Raw genomic sequence first — 21,626 nt, 5'->3', positions numbered from 1 at the left:
ATTTGATTTTTTGAGATCTCGGCTCAGATGTCAGACAGCAGGAGAGGGAGAGGGAAAGGCAGAGGGAGAGGGAGAGGGAGAGGGAGAGGGAGAAGGAGAGGGAGAGGGAGAGGGAGAAGGAGAGGGAGAGGGAGAGGCAGAGGGCCGGAGAGGCCGGAGAGGAGAGCAGGTGGAGGTAAATGATTAAGTATAGTTGTGAGTTCATTTCCTCGGCTTCGTTTCTTCTCGTCCAGCAGCAGAGATCCGTCTCTCTGACAGCAAACGGAGGAGGAGGGTGGGGGGGTGTGATGAGGAGACGGACTCACACACATCCATTAATAAAAGCCTTTCACTGGACCGATCACATGTCGTCTCTCTCAATCTTCGTTCGTCACTTTCCCTCCTTCGTTCCTCCCATCTCATCTCTCCAGCAGTCACAACAGAAGGCGGCGGATGGCTTCGGGGGGGAGGGCCTCATCATTTACTCTCTATATGAAGAAGAGGACAGCAAAGCACTATGGGAGGGCGGTGGAGGCGGTGATGTTTGGAGCCGCTGGCAACCTTCAAGTCTTATTTTCAGTGTGGAGCATCGTTTCTATCGGTTATGAGAACATTTTATTTTAGAGCTGAAATCGCGACACAGATTGATAAACGGGGCGAGCAGCCGGCTAATCAACCGTTAACTGAATCAGCTAAATCTGATCATCTGGAAGTGAACAAACACGTCTGTCGGACTAGAACAACTAACGCCCATCAGCCCAACATGATGAGAAACAACTCAAACATCATTAGTTTTACATCACTGAACAAATCGATTAATCAAACTACACAATTTAGATTCTAAATTGGAAATCATCTTCCGTTCTCAGTCATCACAAACAAAAGCAAGATCAGCAATGATTTTATTTCTCTCACGTCAGAAGGAAACTACGGCTGGACTCAAGAAATGTAACCGACACATTACATCACAAACACTAACACTAGTGACATTTGCATTTTGGAACATGACCCAGCAAACTGAAGCACTCGGGACTAGGCAGGCATGATGGGAAATGTGGGCCGTCCCCGTCGCTACGATACTCAGCTGCACCTCCTGCATGCATGTGGCATTTTACACTGCATGACTTCCATCTGTTGATCTTTACCAATCAAGACTCCATCGTCTAACAGCGGCATGTTTAAATCAAAAGTCAAATCGAATGGTGGATTTGGAGAATCATGACACCTCTAGTTTCCAAGTGGTATTATTGTTGCTGTCACAAAAGACGACCGGATCGCGCTAAATTTTCCTCAGAGCCTATACAACTACAACTACTACACACAATACAAGACACACGCTGTTCTGCGTCCGTCATTTTCCTCTACGTGGAACAGTAACTGAAGAACTTCCATTCATACTCTTTAGTAACTGTGGATAGCTGCTGACAGCTGCTGGGGGGGGGGAGTGCTTTCCTCTTCCTGTTTTGGTTGAACAATATTTGACGCTAGGGCTGAACTAACCATTATTTTAATTGTCAATTATTTTCTGGATTAATGGATTAGTTGTTTGGTCTATAAAATGTCAGAAAATGGTGAAAAATGTGGATCAGTGTTTCCTAAAGCCCGAGACGACGTCCTCAAAGGTCTCAAAGATATTCAGTTTATTATCATAAAGTCAGAAAATATTCACATTTAAGAAGCTGCAATCAGAAATAAATACTCAAATCGATTATCAAAATAGTTGACGATTAATTTAATAGTTGACAACTAATCCATTAATTGTTGCAGCTCTAGTTGATGCTCTTCCTTTGTGCCGTAAACGGAGGCTTCATTTTCCCGGGAGATCAACAGAAAAACATGGTGAAAGTGAGTCATTATTCTATAGCTGCTACTTTATGCAATCCACATTGACTTCATGATGACAAGTTAAAGCAAAAAACATGTCTATTGCCTCTTTAATGGACACTAGTCTAATAATAGTATGGATTATTGTTTACCTAAGAACTGCCGTGGATGATCCTCAGTGGGTTCAGAACCAGAAATACTTCTTCTGTCCACGAGGAGAGAGTAATCTGGATTCAGACTGCCCACAGGCCAGCGACAGAATAAACCTTTTTATCACATTCAGACTACAGTAAAACTCAAACAGCTTCTCTCCAACCGCACCACAAATCCCAAGAGTTTCTTTTGAAGAGAGAAACTTGTATTTATTGTTGATGAACTCTCTTCCAGTCAGAGAGCAGCAGCCTCACAGCGCTACGGTTATAAAAGGTTCTGGCAACGTTCACTATTCACTGGAAGTGTTTGTATTTTACAGTAACAGTTATGTGCCCTTGGAAACCTCCAGGTCAGCAGAGAACTAGTCACAAAACATGGTTTTCAAAACGTCCCCTCATCTCAGGAGGTCAGTTGGTGAGAAGAGTTATCCGAAAAATAGAAAAACTAAATGGAAATTCCCTTAAAGCACAACCTTTGATCCAAATGAGAGAAACAGGATCATCCCATCAACAAAACTCACACAAGACTGAAACCTGCCGTCACTTTGACATTCATTAACCAGCCGAATGTTGCATCAACACCAAGAACAAAGTGCATTTTCACCTCAATCCACTCGCACGAGATGCAGGATAGGAGGAGGAGCTCGTATCCATGGATACCAACAACTTCTCTTTCCTCCATTTCCTCCGTCAACCATGGAAGAAATAACCACTCTCACTTCGTACATGCACGGTGGTGCAGTGGTTAGCACTGGCGCCTCACAGCTAGAGGGTTGCAGGTTCGAATCCGGCTTGGGACCCTTCTGTGTGGAGTTTGCATGTTCTCCCCGTGTTAGCGTGGGTTTTCTCCGGGTACTCCGGTTTCCTCCCACAGTCCAAAGACATGCAGGTTAGGTTAATTGTGGACTCTAAATTGCCCGTAGGTGTGGATGTGAGCATGAATGGTTGTCTGTCTCTTTGTGTCAGCCCTGCGATGGACTGGCGACCTGTCCAGGGTGTACCCTGCCGTCGGCTGGGATCGGCTCCAGCCCCCCCGCGACCCCTAACGGGATAAGCGGTTGCAGATGGATGGATGGACTTCGTACATGTTGGTGAAGTCCCAGATATGTCAGTCTGTGGTTTCTGCTCTCTGGACAGATGTGATGGACTATCGTAGCTCTGGGTGACCACAGACACATACTAGATTTATTTATCCTCTTCTGATTGAACAACGTCAGGACGTCAGTGAGGAGAGGAGCACGATCTCAACGCTGAGAGGCTTAGGCTCAGAGGCTTTCACCACACAGAGACACGCCAATTCCACGTCTATTCGCATTTTTATATGTAATCTCGCCGCGTAAAAGGTTTGCTTTGTGCTTAGTGTGAACGTACCGTTTTAATACATTGACTTTCTGCTGAGATTCTTTTATCAGTAATGTTTGTGATACGAGCAGGAAACTAGGAATGGGTTGTGATTTTAGATTTTTCAAACAGTCGTTAAATTATAAAAAATCTAATAGTTTATGTGACTATTCGTCCCGTATGTTTCCCTTGTATTAGCCGTCGCAGGCGCTGCCTTGTAGGAACGTTACTACCGGTAAAACGTCAAGGCGTTGCAATTGGCTCAATTTCAGCGAGTGTAGACCAGATTTTACTGGTGCATGATCAACTGAGAAGCAACACACAGATTATTGATCTGAAACCACACTATTATTATAAATACTGTGTTAATATGTGGTCAGATATTAATACACATGTGGTCGGTCCATAACGTTGGGCTTTATTTCACCTCTGGACCCCTCAGGGCAGAAAACTGTCCCTCTCCTGAGAACACAAACTAATTAAAACACCGAGCCTCCGGACCTCCGGCCTCCCAGCGGCCCAGTCGACCCTACCGCCACATCACGTGACCTCTGATGTTTGTCATCTGTCCAATCAGAGCAGAGGAAGGGGTCAGAGGTCACGGGATTAGGCATGTGGGAGAGCGAGGCATTGTGGGTGAATGCCCTGCGGTCATGTCAGGTCACCTCGCTGTGGAACCCGTGGAGGGGGAGAGCGTGTGGCTGTCACCTTGTAAAAGCTCATTACACGTCTTACAGGTCATCTGCAGCCGCGAGCAGAGAACATCAATCAGTCAGAGGAGACGGCTTTCTGCACACAGCTTCTCTGCAGCGGGGCAACACGGGGAGTTAACCACAGGAGGACGGACACACACACACACACACACACACACACACACACACACACACACACACACACACACACACACACACACACACACACACACACACACACACACACACACACACACACACACACACACACACACACACACACACACACACACACACACACACACAGCATCTCTGCAGCTCTTTAGAGCATTTCAGCCTCTTTTAGCTCCTAGTTTTGTCTTTTTCTAGCTCATTTCCTGTCCGGTTCAGTCTCAGCTGATTTCATCACCCACGCTCTGATAGACTTTAGCTACTCTAGCAGCTCCGACAGACACAGTTAACTGTTCTCTCCAGATCCATACAGTGCAGTCAGACAGTATCGGGGCGCTGCTGTGTGACAGTGATTTATCGCCGTACTCCACAACTTCAATTTAAAAGTGAGGTACTTCTCGTACAAGGTTAAAGAGTAGAACGGTGCAGGACTTTTTATACTCAGTCCAACAACTAAAGGACTTCACTTCAAAATGCCCATAAAGCTGAGATAGGAAGTCTTCAACCACAAGGTGAAACATGACACCTCAAACAGTTATGGCTGCGTTGTTTTGACATGTGACCTCTTGAAGTTGCTAAAGTAATAGTCTCAGATAGGCTGGACCTTTCTCTGCAGCGCTCTGTCAAAAAACACTCTTTAAACCAATCACAGTGGTGTTGGGCGGCGCTGAGCACGGGCTGACGCCACGGTGACCTTGCAGAAACAGATTAGTGCAGATAGCAGAGGGGGAGGAGAATGTCAGTTACTGACGACATCCTGGGAGTCAAACTACGCTTGCTCAGAAGCAAAGTGTCAGACATTTCCACAGCGCACATCTGGGCTGTTGAAATAACCACATATCTGCATCACTGCGCTGTTGACACGCCAACCGCAGGGGATGGAACAGCTATGAACACTTATTTTTCTTTTGTGAATTCTTTGCAATGGGAGCGTTGTGTATTTACCAGCCTGCACGGTCGCACTGAATGCCGTATGAATGACACAGTAATTCACAAGTCATTTAACGTGCAATAAGAGCGCCTTTGCTTTTGCCGTGTCATTTGTACGCCGTGTAGTCTGTACGGACTGCAATGTAAACAGAAATATGCTACGCTCAGAGCGTCTAGTGACGTCGAGTAGAAAGAGAGAAAGACAGCTGACGGTGGGCGGAGGGGAGGTGGATGGGTCCAACAAACACAGGACTTTCAACCAGGAGACTGGTTGTGGTGTCGAGTTATTTTGAAGTTACACTTGTGACGTTTTTTCCGTACTTCTGTTACGTTGTTTCTGTACGTATTTCTAAACAGAACCCAGCGTCTCAGCTGAAATGAACGCTACGCCTCGTTGCTCTTCTGTGTTCCGCATTTAACAATAAACGAGTATTAGTATAGTATCTATAAAGCTTATTTTTACAGCACTAAAATCAGGATAAATAAAGAAATTTGAAAAAAAATAAACACCAGGACAGCCCTAGTTTACATCCCGTCTCCTACCAACAGCTTCATGTCACCATGACTACAGTCTTTCCCTCTCCTTTGTAGAGTGGTTGTTGCCTGATCTCGATAAAAAACCTTTAACATAGGAGGTGGCAAATCTGAAAACACTCTTATGAATAACATTTGTAACATCAAAGATGTGAGACTTCTTGGTTTGTGGACTACGGGGTTTGAAGCCTTGAGTTTGGCATTTTGGTCGTCACCATCTTGGTTTGTTGCGACCAGAAGTGACACGAGAGGGATGGAGCTAAGTACAACCGAACGCTCCCGGAGCTGCGGAGCGTACTCGGGGCACTCGAACGAAAGACGATCTAGAGATTGCATATTTTGACCCTAATAAAGATCACGTTTATTTTTCATTTGCCCGAACACAGAGTTTAGTTTACCCAAGGCAAGCATTAATGTTGAGCCCGGATTCAGATCCTGAAATTAGCAATAGTGCAATATGAAAATACTCCATTATGAATAAATGTTGTGAAAATGGCCCCTGTGAGTATTATACTATTATATAATATGTTATTGAATTATTACTACTGAAGCATTAATGTGGAGGCAGAATGATTTGGGATAGAAGAGACAGTGAACCGACCTAACAAGACTCCACAGATACTAACCTCAGAGCGTCCTGCTGGATGTTACTGCTGTATGTACTGGTGTATATACTACAGTAGTGGAGCTGCAGGTTACACAGGAACCACACGTCATCTAGTTTATCAAGTGGAATATTCTTGTTGGAGATGTTTGGTTAAATTGGGATGGAAACGCCTCCAGAAGCCGCCTACACACACACACACACACACACACACACACACACACACACACACACACACGGCTGAACACACGGAGCTAATTCTAGCAGCCGTTTCCATGTGTTGTGATGACACGCCGGCGGTGGATCCTCTCAAGCTGCTCTGACTTCAGAGGCCGTTTATTCCCAAACTCTAATAATCTGCTGCAGCCGGAGCCGGAGTGAAGGAGTGAAGGAGTGAAGGAGGCGGATCACACGGCGCTGCCTCTTCTTATCTTATCTTGATCAAAAACAAAACGCCTCGGACTGCTTCTGTTAACACGACGCTCTGACCGAGTGCTTCCCAAACCACTCCGTGCTTTTTGTGCAGTTGTAGCAGCGTGCAGGAGAACGCAGCGCGCTCTGTGTCGAGTCGACGCTGTGGAGATTGTGTTTTTAAAGTTGGATGAAGGCTAATCTAAAGCAAAGCGCTTTTGTTAAAGGGAGAGTGGAAGACAGTGGAAGGAAAGCAGGAGGAAACAGAACAGAACTCTCCACCTGGTGCAGGTTTAGAAGAGATGTGTTCATACAGGCCCAACGGTCTGTCTGCTGCATCAGAAACAGTCCTGATGAAAGGTGATCCTCTTCATCAGAGGAAGGACAGTTGACTACTAAACCCACCAGCTACTGTAGTCTTCATCCTTGAAGCCTTTTCTCTTATAAAACCAAAACCTACTGACAGAAAACACTTGAGATAAAGCAGAGATCTCATGTATGAGGTGCTAGTCCTCTGGTTCTCATACTGGTGGGTTACAGGGGGACGATAAATCCGTCAGGCCCGGCTGCTATTCCATCTATCGAGGGTTGTAGAGGGATCAAGTTGTAAAGCTAGAGTGAAGATACTGGTATCATATGAAACTAGAAAACCTGATGAATCCATCGGTACCCACCATGTACTGTATGCCATTTTGAACAGATAAAAAATGTGTGATTAATTTACAATTAATTGTGATTAACTATGGACAATAATGAGATTAAGTGTGATTCAATACTGTATCGATTGACAGATAATACACCGATAATATACACTGATCAGCCGTAACATTCAGACCACTGAGAGATGAAGTGAATAACATTGATTATCTGGTTACCATGGCACCTGGCAGTGGGGGGAGGTGGGGATATATTAGACAGCAAGTGAACATTTTGAACTTTGTGTTGGAAGCAGAAAAAATGGGCCAGCATAAGGATGTAAGCGACTTTGACAAGGGCCAGATAGTGCTGTCTAAACGACGGGGTCAGAGCATCTCCAGAACTGCAGCTCTTGTGGGATGTTCCCGGTCTTCAGTGGTCAGGATCTACCAGAAGTGGTCCAAGGAAGGAGAACCGGTGAACCGGCGACAGGGTCAGACCCGAGGCTCATTGATGCACGTGGGGAGTGAAGGCTGGCCCGTGTGGTCTGATCCAATAGAAGAGCTACTGGAGCTCAAACTGATGAAACAGTTCATGCTGGTTCTGATAGAAAGATGTCAGAACGCACAGTGCATTGAAGTTTGTTGTGTATGGAGCTGCGTAGTTGCAGACCGGTCAGGGTGCCCCACGCTGACCCGTGTCCGCCGCCAAAAGCGCCTACAATGAGCATCAGAACTGGACCACGGAGCGATGGAAGAAGGCGGCCCGGTCTGATGAATCACGTTTTCTTTTACATCATGTGGATGGTGACGAGTTGGAGGTGTTGACTCGGCCTCCAGATTCTCCAGATCTCAATCCGATGGAGCGTCTGTGGGATGTGCTGGACAAACAAGTCCGATCCACGGAGGCCCCACCTCGCAACTTACAGGACTTAAAGGATCTGCTGCTGACGGCTTGGTGCCAGATACCACAGCAGACCTTCAGAGGTCTAGAGGAGTCCAGGCCTCCTCGGGTCAGGAGGAGGACCTACTCAATATTAGTCAGGTGGTCATATCTGAAACGGTAGTTTTCTTTTTCTTTCTGCCTGTCCTCTGGAACAGCTCAATGTTTTTGTGCACAATCTTGTGTTATATTGAAAATCTATAAATAAAGTGGAGTGAAAGAAGCTCTAATGTATTCAGTCGTTGAGACCAGAACTGTTTGAATCGTTAACAACATGTTGATAGAGATTCAGAGGTCTGGATGAACCTCTATTTTTTGCAAAAAACACCATATTTAACAAGCATCAATCAGATTCTTTAAAGCAGACTTTAATAAAAGCCTTGCAGTATTGATTTTTCCATCATATTCCTTCTTTTCTCCTCTGAATCAGCCTCAAAATGCTTCAAGCACACATTAATAATTTCCACCGCAGCTTCAAAAACTCCTGAAGCAGAAAACGGAGAAAGACCTTGAGAAGAAAAACAACCTTAAATGACTTATAAAGCCAATTAACAGGACGCCATCGTTATCAGATGACCTTTGTGTTGGACCAGGTGTTTCCTAACGAGTTGAACTCTTCTCATGTCTCTCAACGAAGCAACAGAATAATCAGAAAACCAAAGAGATCACCACCAACAACACGCCTCTGTATCCACCACCAGCATGTTCCTGAACACGTTACCCGTTATCGTCTTGATACGGCTGATTTAACACTTCACATGCAGTCGATAAAACCTCGTCACACACTCCCACACACACTGAGCAGAAGAGACGGAGTGAGGAGAGAACGAGTGGCGTTTCAAACAAGAAGAAACAGAAACAGAAAAGCAGCATTTGTTCCTCACCAGATTGGCAGATGTAACTCCCAGCGAGGGGGAACCGTGACGGAGAAGCTGCTCAGTCGAAGTCGACGACTCCAACGGGAACCTCCGGAGAAAATCCAGCCTGCAGATGAATAAATAGAAACAGGTATGAGATGACAGCGTGGCGTGACAGGAAGATTACTCGTCAGATAAAAACATATAGAAGATGTCAAATAAAAGAATGTGTCTAGAGAGAGACGGAGAGCTTTCTGTTGAGCTGCACAGAGAAAGTGCTGAATATCAAAGCAGAGGATCAAGTGAAGTGTCAGTCAAACAGAGAAAGCTGCCGTCATTAAAGACACATCACAATTCTTAAATCTCGTCTCAGGTGTTGTTGTTGCCATCATTAGCTCTCATCACCGTGTTTCTGCTTCACCTGTCAATCAAACACGGCAGACTGGGATCGGCATGTTTTCAACTTCCTGTTTCTAATATAGCCGGAGGCGACTGTTCAAAACTGAAACTAAAACTAAAATAAGCAGAAAAGAAATAGTATGGTGAACTGAAACTAAATAAAGACGACATCCCGTCAGAGAAACTCAAACTGAACGGAAACTTTGGTGACACTGAAGCACAGAAAGTGATCAGAACTTGACCTTCAGGGAGACGGCGTTATGTCACCAATGCTTCACATCGGACACTAAAGTAGCGCTGAGATGAAACATTAAACATCATGGCCCGTCCTACACAGATCTCATCCATTGATTCTGTAAGTATATGTAGTATGGCAGTACAATTATGACCAAAATGATAATCACGATTATTTATAGATGTTAGGGACAAAATATTTTGATTGCATTTTCACATTTAAAGGGACTGTTTGTAACTTTGTAAGCGTATAAATGTACCGGGTCGGGACACATGCGCGCTCGCGTGTGGCCAGAGCCTCGTCTCCTCTGCCTGCTCGCCTTCACTCAGACAGCGAGCGCGTTCTCGCTCCACCTCTCACATGCATGCTGCTCACTCCACACTGCAGAAGAGTTAGTTTAGCTCTGAGAATATCTAGTGAATGTTCAGTGGACGTTTGTGCAGAAATAACTGCTGCAGCTCCTCCAGAGAGAAACGTTACCGTCTCCCTCCTGCGCCTGCAGAGAGACACCGGGTGCCGTAATGTTCAGATGTTTTCCAGACTGCCATCCTATACCAAGGACTTCCTTTTAAAGTAAGCTGGACAGTCACTGATTTGTATTGTTATTTGACCACTCTGAAAACGAACTAAACCTAAACTACAATGTGTTATATAAACTAACTAAACCTAAACTATAATGTGTTATATAAACGAACTAAACCTAAACTATAATGTGTTATATAAACTAACTAAACCTAAACTATAATGTGTTATATAAACTAACTAAACCTAAACTATAATGTGTTATATAAACTAACTAAACCTAAACTACAACGTGTTATATAAACTAACTAAACCTAAACTACAATGTGTTATATAAACTAACTAAACCTAAACTATAATGTGTTATATAAACTAACTAAACCTAAACTACAACGTGTTATATAAACTAACTAAACCTAAACTACAATGTGTTATATAAACTAACTAAACCTAAACTACAACGTGTTATATAAACTAACTAAACCTAAACTACAATGTGTTATATAAACTAACTAAACCTAAACTATAATGTGTTATATAAACTAACTAAACCTAAACTATAATGTGTTATATAAACTAACTAAACCTAAACTACAACGTGTTATATAAACTAACTAAACCTAAACTATAATGTGTTATATAAACTAACTAAACCTAAACTACAACGTGTTATATAAACTAACTAAACCTAAACTACAACGTGTTATATAAACTAACTAAACCTAAACTACAACGTGTTATATAAACTAACTAACCCTAAACTACAACGTGTTATATAAACTAACTAAACCTAAACTACAACGTGTTATATAAACTAACTAAACCTAAACTACAACGTGTTATATAAACTAACTAAACCTAAACTACAACGTGTTATATAAACTAACTAAACCTAAACTACAACGTGTTATATAAACTAACTAACCCTAAACTACAACGTGTTATATAAACTAACTAAACCTAAACTATAATGTGTTATATAAACTAACTAAACCTAAACTACAACGTGTTATATAAACTAACTAAACCTAAACTACAATGTGTTATATAAACTAACTAAACCTAAACTATAATGTGTTATATAAACTAACTAAACCTAAACTACAACGTGTTATATAAACTAACTAAACCTAAACTACAATGTGTTATATAAACTAACTAAACCTAAACTATAATGTGTTATATAAACTAACTAAACCTAAACTACAACGTGTTATATAAACTAACTAAACCTAAACTACAACGTGTTATATAAACTAACTAAACCTAAACTACAACGTGTTATATAAACTAACTAAACCTAAACTATAATGTGTTATATAAACTAACTAAACCTAAACTACAACGTGTTATATAAACTAACTAAACCTAAACTACAACGTGTTATATAAACTAACTAAACCTAAACTACAACGTGTTATATAAACTAACTAAACCTAAACTACAACGTGTTATATAAACTAACTAAACCTAAACTACAACGTGTTATATAAACTAACTAACCCTAAACTACAACGTGTTATATAAACTAACTAAACCTAAACTACAATGTGTTATATAAACTAACTAAACCTAAACTACAACGTGTTACTGTATATAAACACAGTCTGAAAGAAAGACAGATCCTTTTTCAGAGCTTCAGAAACATGTTTGCAAATTCACAGATCTGTTACTCAAACTGGATTTCCTGCTTCATCTTCCCTCTTCCCTCCAGTATACTGACAAAACAACCTACCAGTCTCTGTGTTTTAGAACACGGTGCTCTTTCCAGAGCTGCTAACCTTTGGGGCTTTTACAGCAGCATTAGCAGCCACTTCTCAGTCGCAGCATGAGATGGATCTACTGTGGCTGATTTACAGATACAGAGGCTGAACGTACCGTGATTCATCTGAGACTCAGACATTAAGAAACACAACAAGCCTGTCATGTACCAGAAGACAGACGGGAATTATGCTAATTAGCTCAACAGACTTATAGTGAACGCTCAGTAGGCCGATCAATCATGTTGTTAATTTAAGCCATGAAATACACCTTATAGGAAGTCTTGATGCTCCAGCATGAAACCATATTCTAGTGTGATAGAAACAGTTCTCCCAGTTTGGTGAGGAAGAACTCGACTGGTCTGCACGGAGCTCTGACCTCTAACCCATCCGACACCTTTAGGATGAACTGGAACGCCGACTCTGGCCTGTGAGCCAGAACTGATCACCAACATCAGTAGTTTCCATTCAACTGTCAGGCACATTTTGAAATGCCGCAATGAAGAAACGTGAATTAGACGCGTTTCCATCAACTGGTTTGGAGCGAATAAACTCGGCTACAGTGTTATTTGGTCAGTGGTTGGTGCTGTTGGCGACACGTGGCTGTTATCCGCCAGTAAACAGAGTAGAAGAAGAAGTAGAGGTTGCAAACCAGGAACAGAAGAAGTCTCCTCGGTCATCTATCCATCTACGAGAGGAAAATGGAGAGAAGATTTCCGGAATTTGTTTCAATAATCGTTCTTTTATGTCCGCCAGTATTGGCCTGTTTCATATCTGGAGATGAAGACAATATAAATATATAAATATATATGTGAGAAGACGCTGACAGCAGAAACAGCTGATTGGTAATGTGAGTTCAATGTTCACTACTTCAGGATGAAGTCAGCGGAGACGTTTCCACGTCCTGTTTAGCACATCAACTCCTTTTTAGACAAAGAAATAACACCTCAAGCGAGCATAAAAACTTTTGTCCATTTGAGAAAGTTTTATCGAATGTTGCCGTTTCCATAAAGCTTTTCTAAAATATGTTATAAAAAACAACTATTCCTACGTTTCTGCTTAGCGTCCGCGCTACTCCGGCGTTTTCGAGACGCTGCTGACGTTGTTTTAGTTTTAAAACTCCAGGATTGTATTTTAGTCTGGACCAACAGAAACGGAGACCTTTGAAAACGAAGACGCAGACGCCCACGTTGGCTGACTGATTGGGTCTTATCACGGATGTATAAAGAGAACTGGATCCAGCGTTGGAAGTGGGCTCCCATTCATTCCTATGAGAGTGTCTCAGTGGTGCATGAAGCCCAAATGGCTCGACTGCCGAGTGATAAAGTACCCGAATCATCCGGCGATCTTCCTCATCCATCGGGTCCGTAGAGCAGGCGCAGTAGTGTTCCCTTTAACTCCTCCTCCCAGCCCGCGCTCCAGCCTCGGTCTGGGTCTCATTCACATGAACGGAGGAAGGGAAATAACTCTGGATTCAGCTATTACCGGTTTTACAACTTTTAGGACCTGATGATTTAAATAAGGACTATTAGAGTGTTCATACTGGGGAGTTGATTCAACTAAAATACATGATCCTCTGAGTTACAGACGTCTCTTTCCCAATGGAAGTCTATGGGGAAAAGTCTTTTTGGGCCAAATGGCATCACGTGACGGACACGGATGTTGTAGTAACGCCGTTTGGCCGCTATGAAAGTTGTGATAAACGACCGGCGCTCTTCCTGGAGGCTTGGGTCTTCCCTGATTCACGTGAACCTTTTCCTGAAGAAAACAAACGACATCAACCTCCAGCAGTTCATTCCAACATGGATAACGAGTTAGGAGCGTTGCTGACCTCGTTGTCTCTGCTAGCAGCTGTTGAGCAGTTAAATCCTACATGTTATAATGATGCTACTGACTACATGCTCAGGAGGAAAGCTGTTATCGGAGTGCTTTGCATCAGTTCCCGTGTCCAGCGCTGCTTCCTGTTTCATGTGATATGCGTTTTCAGGCGTGGTAGTATGGACGGAGATTCGTTCTGAAACATCCCTAAAACGCTCGTATTAGTGTGGATGTAGCCTCCAACCCTAACCCCCCCCCCCCTCTCATTGCTGAGAGGAGGAGAAGAAGTGTAGTTGAAGCTTTGAACCCCCACTCCCCCACCTCCAACCAAATCCCCCACCTCCAACCAAATCCCTCCCCGAGTCCCTAAACTCATCTAAAAATCTCTCTCATCTCAGCTCCTCCCTCTCACTTACCCCCAGCAGCAGCGGCGGCAGCGGCAGCAATAACAGCAGCAGTAGCAGCAGTAACGGCGGCAGCGGCAGCAGCAGCAGCAGCAGCAGCAGCAGCAGCAGCGGCGTCCTCGGCTTTTTGTGGGCTACAATACTGAGAATTCAACATTTCACAACCTACATTCATCCCGACGTCTAACATGACGCCTGCTGCTGCTGCTGCTTTCACAACAAACATGTAGAGACTGTAACCAACAACGCTGAGATGTAGAATAAATGTTCCTTTTTTCCAGCTGAACTGCAGCGTATGTTCTCAGGAGAGAGAGAAGACAACCTGAACAAACTATGGAGGAAGACTTCACAACACGCTGCCCATTAGATGATCTACAGATAATACACCATGATGTCATCTTGAGTTCCCACCTTAAAGTCTTAGATTGTTCTATAAATCAAGTGCTTCTTGATTGGACTAAATCTACTTTACTTTCTTGTTTCAAGATACTTATTTCTGGACATTTACTGCACTGGAAATGACTTGTTAAAACAGTGACTGGTGTCAATCACCCAGTGCATTCTGGGACACTGAGGACCAGGTTTTATCCTACAAATTTAGACAAAACAGGACTGTGTTTCTAAGAAGTGTCGACCTTTACTCGGTCATGAAATGCAGAGCTTGAGGACAGTGGTCCGTCGGACAGTTTGGGGTTGTCGGTGAGCGTCTGTTGGTCTAGTTTTTGCGGTGTGTCCCGCATCATCGGCTCTAGTCTGCCCCAGTTCATCTTAAACCAATCAGTGCACGAGAAGAGAAACAGAAGTGATCAGTTCACTGGAGAAAGAAGACAATAACTTGTGCATATCTCCCATGTCTTTGCTGGCACAAGGACACTTCCCTCGGTCTTTCGTGCACATGTGTACTCTTATTAAACCCATTGAAGTTTACGTTTGGACTCAGTAACACAGACACATGTCTGATGGATGAATAGATGAGATCAGATAATCACATTTCTCCTTTCAGCCTCACTCTACTGCTGGAATCAGAGTACTGACGCTCATGTTAATGAAGACACAAAGAGGACAAAGAGAGAGAAGTGTCCGTCTCCCTCCCACTGAGTCGGGGTGTGTTAGAGGTGGATGACCGTCCGTCCCCCCCCCTCCATCCTTCCCCCAGGTCGTATAGAGCTTTAATGGCTGCTGTTGTCTCAGACTATGAGCCAATCTGGCCGTGCTCCTGGAGCCATCAGAGGGCTGTTAGCACACAAACAGCAGCAGCTCTCCCGCTATCAGCTGCAGTAAAACCCACCCCCCCTCCTTGATGTGGATGCAGATTAGACTGTCGGCATGCGGGGTGAGGCGTCGTCACAGGCCTCTGGCTCTGGCATCGGGCTCCGGGGGCAGGGTTTGGTGGCTCTTCTGACGGGCATCACGTCGCCTCGCTGTGTTCTGGACGAGCTGCAGAGACGAGCCGCCATCTGGACGGAGCGCAGCGAGCGCCGGGGAGGACAGAATAAAAGACAAGACTCTCTTTTTGTTGCTTCACTCCTCCTCCCATCTGCCTCTCCGTCCCCCCTCCGTCCCCCCCACAGAGCAGCGCTACCTTCCCTAAAGTCCACTTTAATGAGCTCAGCCTACAGACTCTGAGTCGTGTTTTACTGGTAACAGTCAGGAAGTCTCTGTGACAACAAGACATCACGTCCAGGTCATCCAGTTGCTTCTGAATACTTCAGCGTATCATAAAAGGTTTCTGCTTCATGTCAACTCACCTAAAAACATCCAGCTGCTTCATTATAAACTACAGCACACGGACAAAAGTGTGTAGACATGTGACCTATCCTTTATGTGATGGTTCATTAACGTGCTGCTCCATCAGCCTCCACTCTTCTGGTTCCAGAGGACACATCCCTGCACATGTAGGCAGTGGTATCATTATGAAATGTAGGATTTAACTTCACAACAGCTGCTAGCGGAGACAACGAGGTCAGCAACACTCCTAACTCCATGTTGGAATTAACCGCCCGTGGTCGAGGCTGATCAGGGAAGGACGCGTCATGACTGATGAGACCCAATCAGGAAAGCCAACGTGGGTGTCTGCATCATCGCTTTTTAAAAGGTCTCCGTTTCTGTCCGTCCAGACTAAAACACAACCCTGGGAGTTTTAAAACTAAAACAGCGTCAGCAGCGTTTTCAAACGTCTCCGTTTTAGTGGTTCGAAAACGCCGGAGTAGTTCGGACGATAGACAGAAACATAGCGAGAGTTATGCGTTTCAAAACTAAACGAACATGAGAATTGCTGCTAGCAGAGACAACAAGGTCAGCAACGCTCGTAACTCGTTATCCATGTTAGAATGAACCGCTGGAGGTCGACGTTGATGTCGTTTGTTTCCTTCTGGAAAAGGTTCACGTGATGCGGCGTGATGATTAAAACCAGAGTTGCCAAGTCTGCGTATTATAAGTGATGTTGGGTTAGTCGCGGTTTGCGTTTTTTGGGGCTTGATGTAAAGTGTAGTTGCTTATTTGTGCTCCTGTCTCTCTCCTCTATACCGTTAGTCTAGTTTGTCCTGTTGCAGGATCCATACACAACCCCCAAATACAATCATTTAAAAGGTTTTAAGCATTAAGTTTAGTTAACAAGAAACATGTAAAGTTACAAGATAAAAATGGATGCAAAAATACAATGAAATGCATTCAATCTAAAATAAATTCATTCATAGTGTATATATGAAATGATGAAGAGGCCGCCTCTCTCTCTCATATTGAGGTCGGTAGGTAAGGTCGCTTGTTTTGGGCTTTTTTTGGGGGGAGAGTTGCTTCTTTTGGGCTCGTTTCTACAGACCTGGTTGCTTGTTTCTCTCGTGAGATCTGGAAACACTGACCCAGACTCTTAAAATGAAAACGGCGTCAGCAGCGTCTTCAAACGTCTTCAAACGTCTCCGTTTTAACGCCGGAGTAGTGTGGACACTAGACAGAAACGTAGCAAAAGTTATGTGTTTTATAACGAAGACGTCTTATTGTGGATGTCGCCTCAGAGGAGAGACTCACGATCACTGAAATATACACATTTATATTGATATTTAAACTGGAGTTTATGCTGCTGTAGGAGGACACAGATCAGCAGGTGATGAGGAGAAGAAGCGTCCAAGTTAAAGATCCATGGTCCTTTTATAATCCCAGTTATACCTGGATTATTTACCTTTTCTTTTATTAAATGTTACTTTTAATATATATGTTGAATATCGATAAATTGCTGAAACTAAAAGTGATGTAATTCTGCAAAGTAGGCAGCGTTTTAAACAACCAGTAACCGCAGCTCAGACTCTAACACACACACACACACACACACGCACACGCACACGCACTCAGATATCCACTCTGCATGCACGATTAACCCATCGACTGGCTCTCTCTGCTGCTTCAGTAGCTGGTGGAGGATTTTTGGAGCGAAGCGCTGGAGAATAATGAGGTTATCACAGCATCGCTCCACGCTTCATTACCCCCCCCTCAGCTCCCAGATATCCCAGCCACACCATCGCCACACCAACACCACCACACCAACGCCACCACCGCCGCCACACCCAGGACCCGCTGACTGAGCTCAGGCCTGGATGGGCGGGGAGAATTATCCAGCTCAACACTCACAAACTGTAACACATTAAACCATGACGTACAGTTCTGCTTTTACAACCTTCACTCCAACATTTGATTTTGAGCGTGATGTATTTTGGTAAATGTGTCGCTGTGTAAATACGGTGCGTCTAATTTGAAGGATAAATAAGATCAAAATACTAAAAGGAGCCACAGAAAGCCAGAGGGGTTCAGCACAACAGCTGTTTACATCCTGAGATAACCGGGCCAAGTTCCAGGTGCCAACGTCGGTCCACAGCTGGACAACAACTGGCCCAAGTGCTGCATGCTTCTCAGCCCCACTTTGGCCCAGTTCCAGAGCCCTAAAACCGGGCCAGATTAGACTCACATCTGGTTCTCCCGGTGCCAGGAGACAGCAGAGTAAAGAGTGCAGATGCTGCAGACGATGAGTGACGCTCACGGAGCCGTTCAAAGTGTCACCACTTTCTCTCTTTGAATGTCACAAACCTCAGTCTGAAGAGTCAGAAATCCTGTAACATCCATCGTTATTACTCAGTTGAAGCAAGTGTCTATCACCCAGTGCATTCTGGGACACTGAGGATTTTATCCTACAGATTCAGACGAACAGGACTGTGTTTGTCAGCAGCGTAAACCTCAGCCTCAGTCATGAATGCAGACTTTTAAAGGTCCCGACACACCAAGTCGTCGGTCGGCCGTCGGACAGTTTTGGTGGCGTCGGTGAGCGTCTGCCGTTCTAGTTTTTGCGTTGTGTCCTCACCGTCGGCTCTAATCTGCCCATGTCGGAGGCTTTTTGGCTGATTCAGCAATCTGAAAATGTATTTTGAACTGGTTTTAGGCATCAAAAATAAACCTCCAAGAGAAAAATAAAAGGTTTATTTCTTTATAAGTGAACAACTTTTATAAATCTCCCCGTTCCACTGTGACTGTCTCTCTTCTGATCCAATGTGAATATTGCCAGTGAAATAAAGTAAAATATTGAAGCAGCTTTTCTTTCATTTCCTGAGACGTCCAGTAGCTGGAGATCCAGGCGGCGTTAAGACGCCTCCTTACGGAAACTTTCATGTTTATCTGACACATTTCTGGCTTCATTTCCTGGAGTTGGTCCCACTTCACTCTCACTGCTGTTCCACACTGAAACTAAAGAAACCTGGTGATTAGAGACAAACTGAAGCAGCCTGTCACACACACACGTTACAGTCACACACACACGTGTTACAGTCACACACACACACTGTGGACGTGTACACAGGCTGAACACACACACACACACACGATGTAAACAAGCTGCTCTGACATTTACACTCAGATTAACCTCGTCAATCTCTCAGTTCAACCTGCAGCTCCACAGAAACAGGAGGTCTGACTCTGCTGACATGTGGCGGTACAGATGTGTTACCCAGCAGCCACAACTGGATCTATGATGGAGAACGCTTTACAAGAAGCAAACACAACGGATTAGTCCATCTACTCAAAATTAATCGTCAATAACTTTGACATTATGAAACCTATCTCCCGATTTTATATTATCACGATGATTGGGTGCTGATTTGAAAAGTATTGTGATTCAATATTACCATTTATTGTGATTATTGTTAACTTTTTGACCACTAGACCATGAAGGGAAAAAGATGAATCGTACACTTCTAGGGACTTTTACTTTGTTAAATCTCTAAATGAATCCAGTAAAATGTTTGATTTTCAGCATGTATGTAGTCAGAGACGTCCTGAAGTCAAATATATCAGGATCATTGTCAGGAATTATTGATTATCCAGCAACCCAAAAATCAAAGAATAAAGACATTTCCCTCACAGATTAGTGGGATTTTCTTTTTAATTTATAATGTTTGATACTTCTGGTGAATATAATCCATCAATCTTATTTCAATAGATGTATTTAGTATATCCAGTTCCCTTTGTTAACGCCTTATTTTGAAAAGCGGACGTAGTTACTACTTCCTGTAACTCCTCCGTGGTGGTCTCTAGCTCTCCCGTCAGCTCCGTTCTCTTTATCCATCCATGTACATACACACTTATTTTGAGTTTAAATATAATTAAACAAAACACTAGGTGTTCTCACGAAAATATCCACTGCCATTGTTTCCGTTGTCATGACGACCGCTCCGGTATTCAGTCACGGTCTCCGTTTAAAGCCGACAGAGGAGGAAGAAGAAGAAACTGTCTGTTGTCTGATGACACTTTCTGTTGTTTTAGCACTTTGGTTTGTGTTTCAAGCTTCTGGAAAAACACTTTAATTACGTATGTGTGTATATATATTATATAATATATATATATATTATATATTATATATTATATATATAGTATATATATATATATATATATATATATATACTATATATAATATATATTACATATATATATAATATATATATATGGAGCGTTGTTAGATTCCTGTTTTGTGGTGCTCTTCATCACTCAGAGTGAAAAACAAGTGGAGACTTCGATGCTGAGTGTTTTGCTATCAGAGCTGCTGCATCACGTTATGCTCCATTTCCTGTCACTGGCTTTAAATGTGATTAATGAGGAGAAACCAGTTTAAATCAGATACAGGTTACAGTAATGCCTTAACAAGCAGTTTCCTCCTCATAAGTAGTTGTTAACAGCTGCTCCATCCTAACACGTGACATATTTGGAGACGTTGGAGTTGAACTGAAGTCCTCTGAGTCTGAACACAGTTTGTCTGCACGGCGTCGGTTTGTTACCACCTCACTTCTGATTCAAACATGACCATGATGAGAAATAATAAGTCATCTAACGATCTAAAACGACGGCGGCGGCCTGTCGTACGCAGGTCGAGGTCCTCGGGCGAACGCTTGGAGGTCTCTTGTCCGTCCCAGAGTTCAGGCTTTAAATGTAAAGAGGACCCCGAGGCTCTGGATGGATCAACCTGCCGGAGGAAATAAAACTGACGGAGTCAGATTGAGCTTTTAAATCTCCTCTTGAACCATCCTGTGACTAGAGAAATAAAGAGTGTCTTTAATTCTTCTACTACGAACTTCTTCTTTTCCACGTCCCCGTCCTGAGCTGCTGATCTCAGGGAGACTCATGTAGAGATGACTTCATTCCTACCAGCAGACACACAAAGAGATAACTAACTCTCCTCGCCGTCCAAGCCCAGGTCACTCAGTGCTGCTGAGTTCAGGAGCGTGGGCTAAATGGACGCTGCATTATTTATGAACAGCATTAACAGCTCGTGTTCAGTAACGCTTCCGCTTTTACACTGAAGTATAAAACATTATCTAGCTTTTTATCTCTCCTCCTTCCTGCTCTTATCCATGTTCTCACTTCCTCTCCTCCTCCTTCCACCAGCAGACCTCTCATGTGAGCTTCAACTGAACTGAGCGCCGGTCGTCCTGGCTCCACGCCACGTCACGCCTCGCCGGGTTCATTATTAGCTTAAAAGTCTCTTCCAGATGGAGACGCCGGCGCCTTCCACTGGAAGATAATGAGGAAGCTTCAGTCGGCCTCACGGAGAGACAAACAGTCACGAATCAGCAGCATCATGTGTAGGAGAACAGGTAGAGAGGTGTGATCACATCCCACACAGAGAGCTATAAAAACAGAAAGAGGAGTCTACTCAGAGGTTCAGTTACAGAACAAACTGTAGAGAGCGAGGGAGGAAGCAGCGGAGTGGATCTTCATGTACATTACACTCTGGTGCCTTCAAGTACCAGCAACGAGCATCATCAGGGCTAAACATGGACCCAAGTCTTCATGTTGGAAACTAAAAACGTCACCAAGTCAAGAAGAGCTGACTCGTCTCTAGAAGTCTAAATGAGTCCGTCTCCTCAGTTCAGATTCACGCTGTA

General features: G+C 43.7%; 1 protein-coding gene across 1 annotated transcript in view; it reads right to left on the bottom strand.

Moving 5' to 3' along the window:
• The window catches only part of large2 (LARGE xylosyl- and glucuronyltransferase 2), an 88,463-nt gene that overhangs the window by 45,752 nt on the left and 21,085 nt on the right, over positions 1–21,626 (bottom strand). Inside the window, exon 2 of the mRNA XM_037793728.1 lies at positions 9,101–9,200. The gene's annotated coding sequence lies outside the window, so the exon portion shown is untranslated. The remainder of the gene's footprint in view (positions 1–9,100; positions 9,201–21,626) is intronic.

Source organism: Sebastes umbrosus, chromosome 2 (assembly GCF_015220745.1).
Source record: "Sebastes umbrosus isolate fSebUmb1 chromosome 2, fSebUmb1.pri, whole genome shotgun sequence".
Classification (NCBI taxonomy): domain Eukaryota; kingdom Metazoa; phylum Chordata; class Actinopteri; order Perciformes; family Sebastidae; genus Sebastes; species Sebastes umbrosus.
This window is presented reverse-complemented; position numbering and strand designations above follow the sequence as displayed.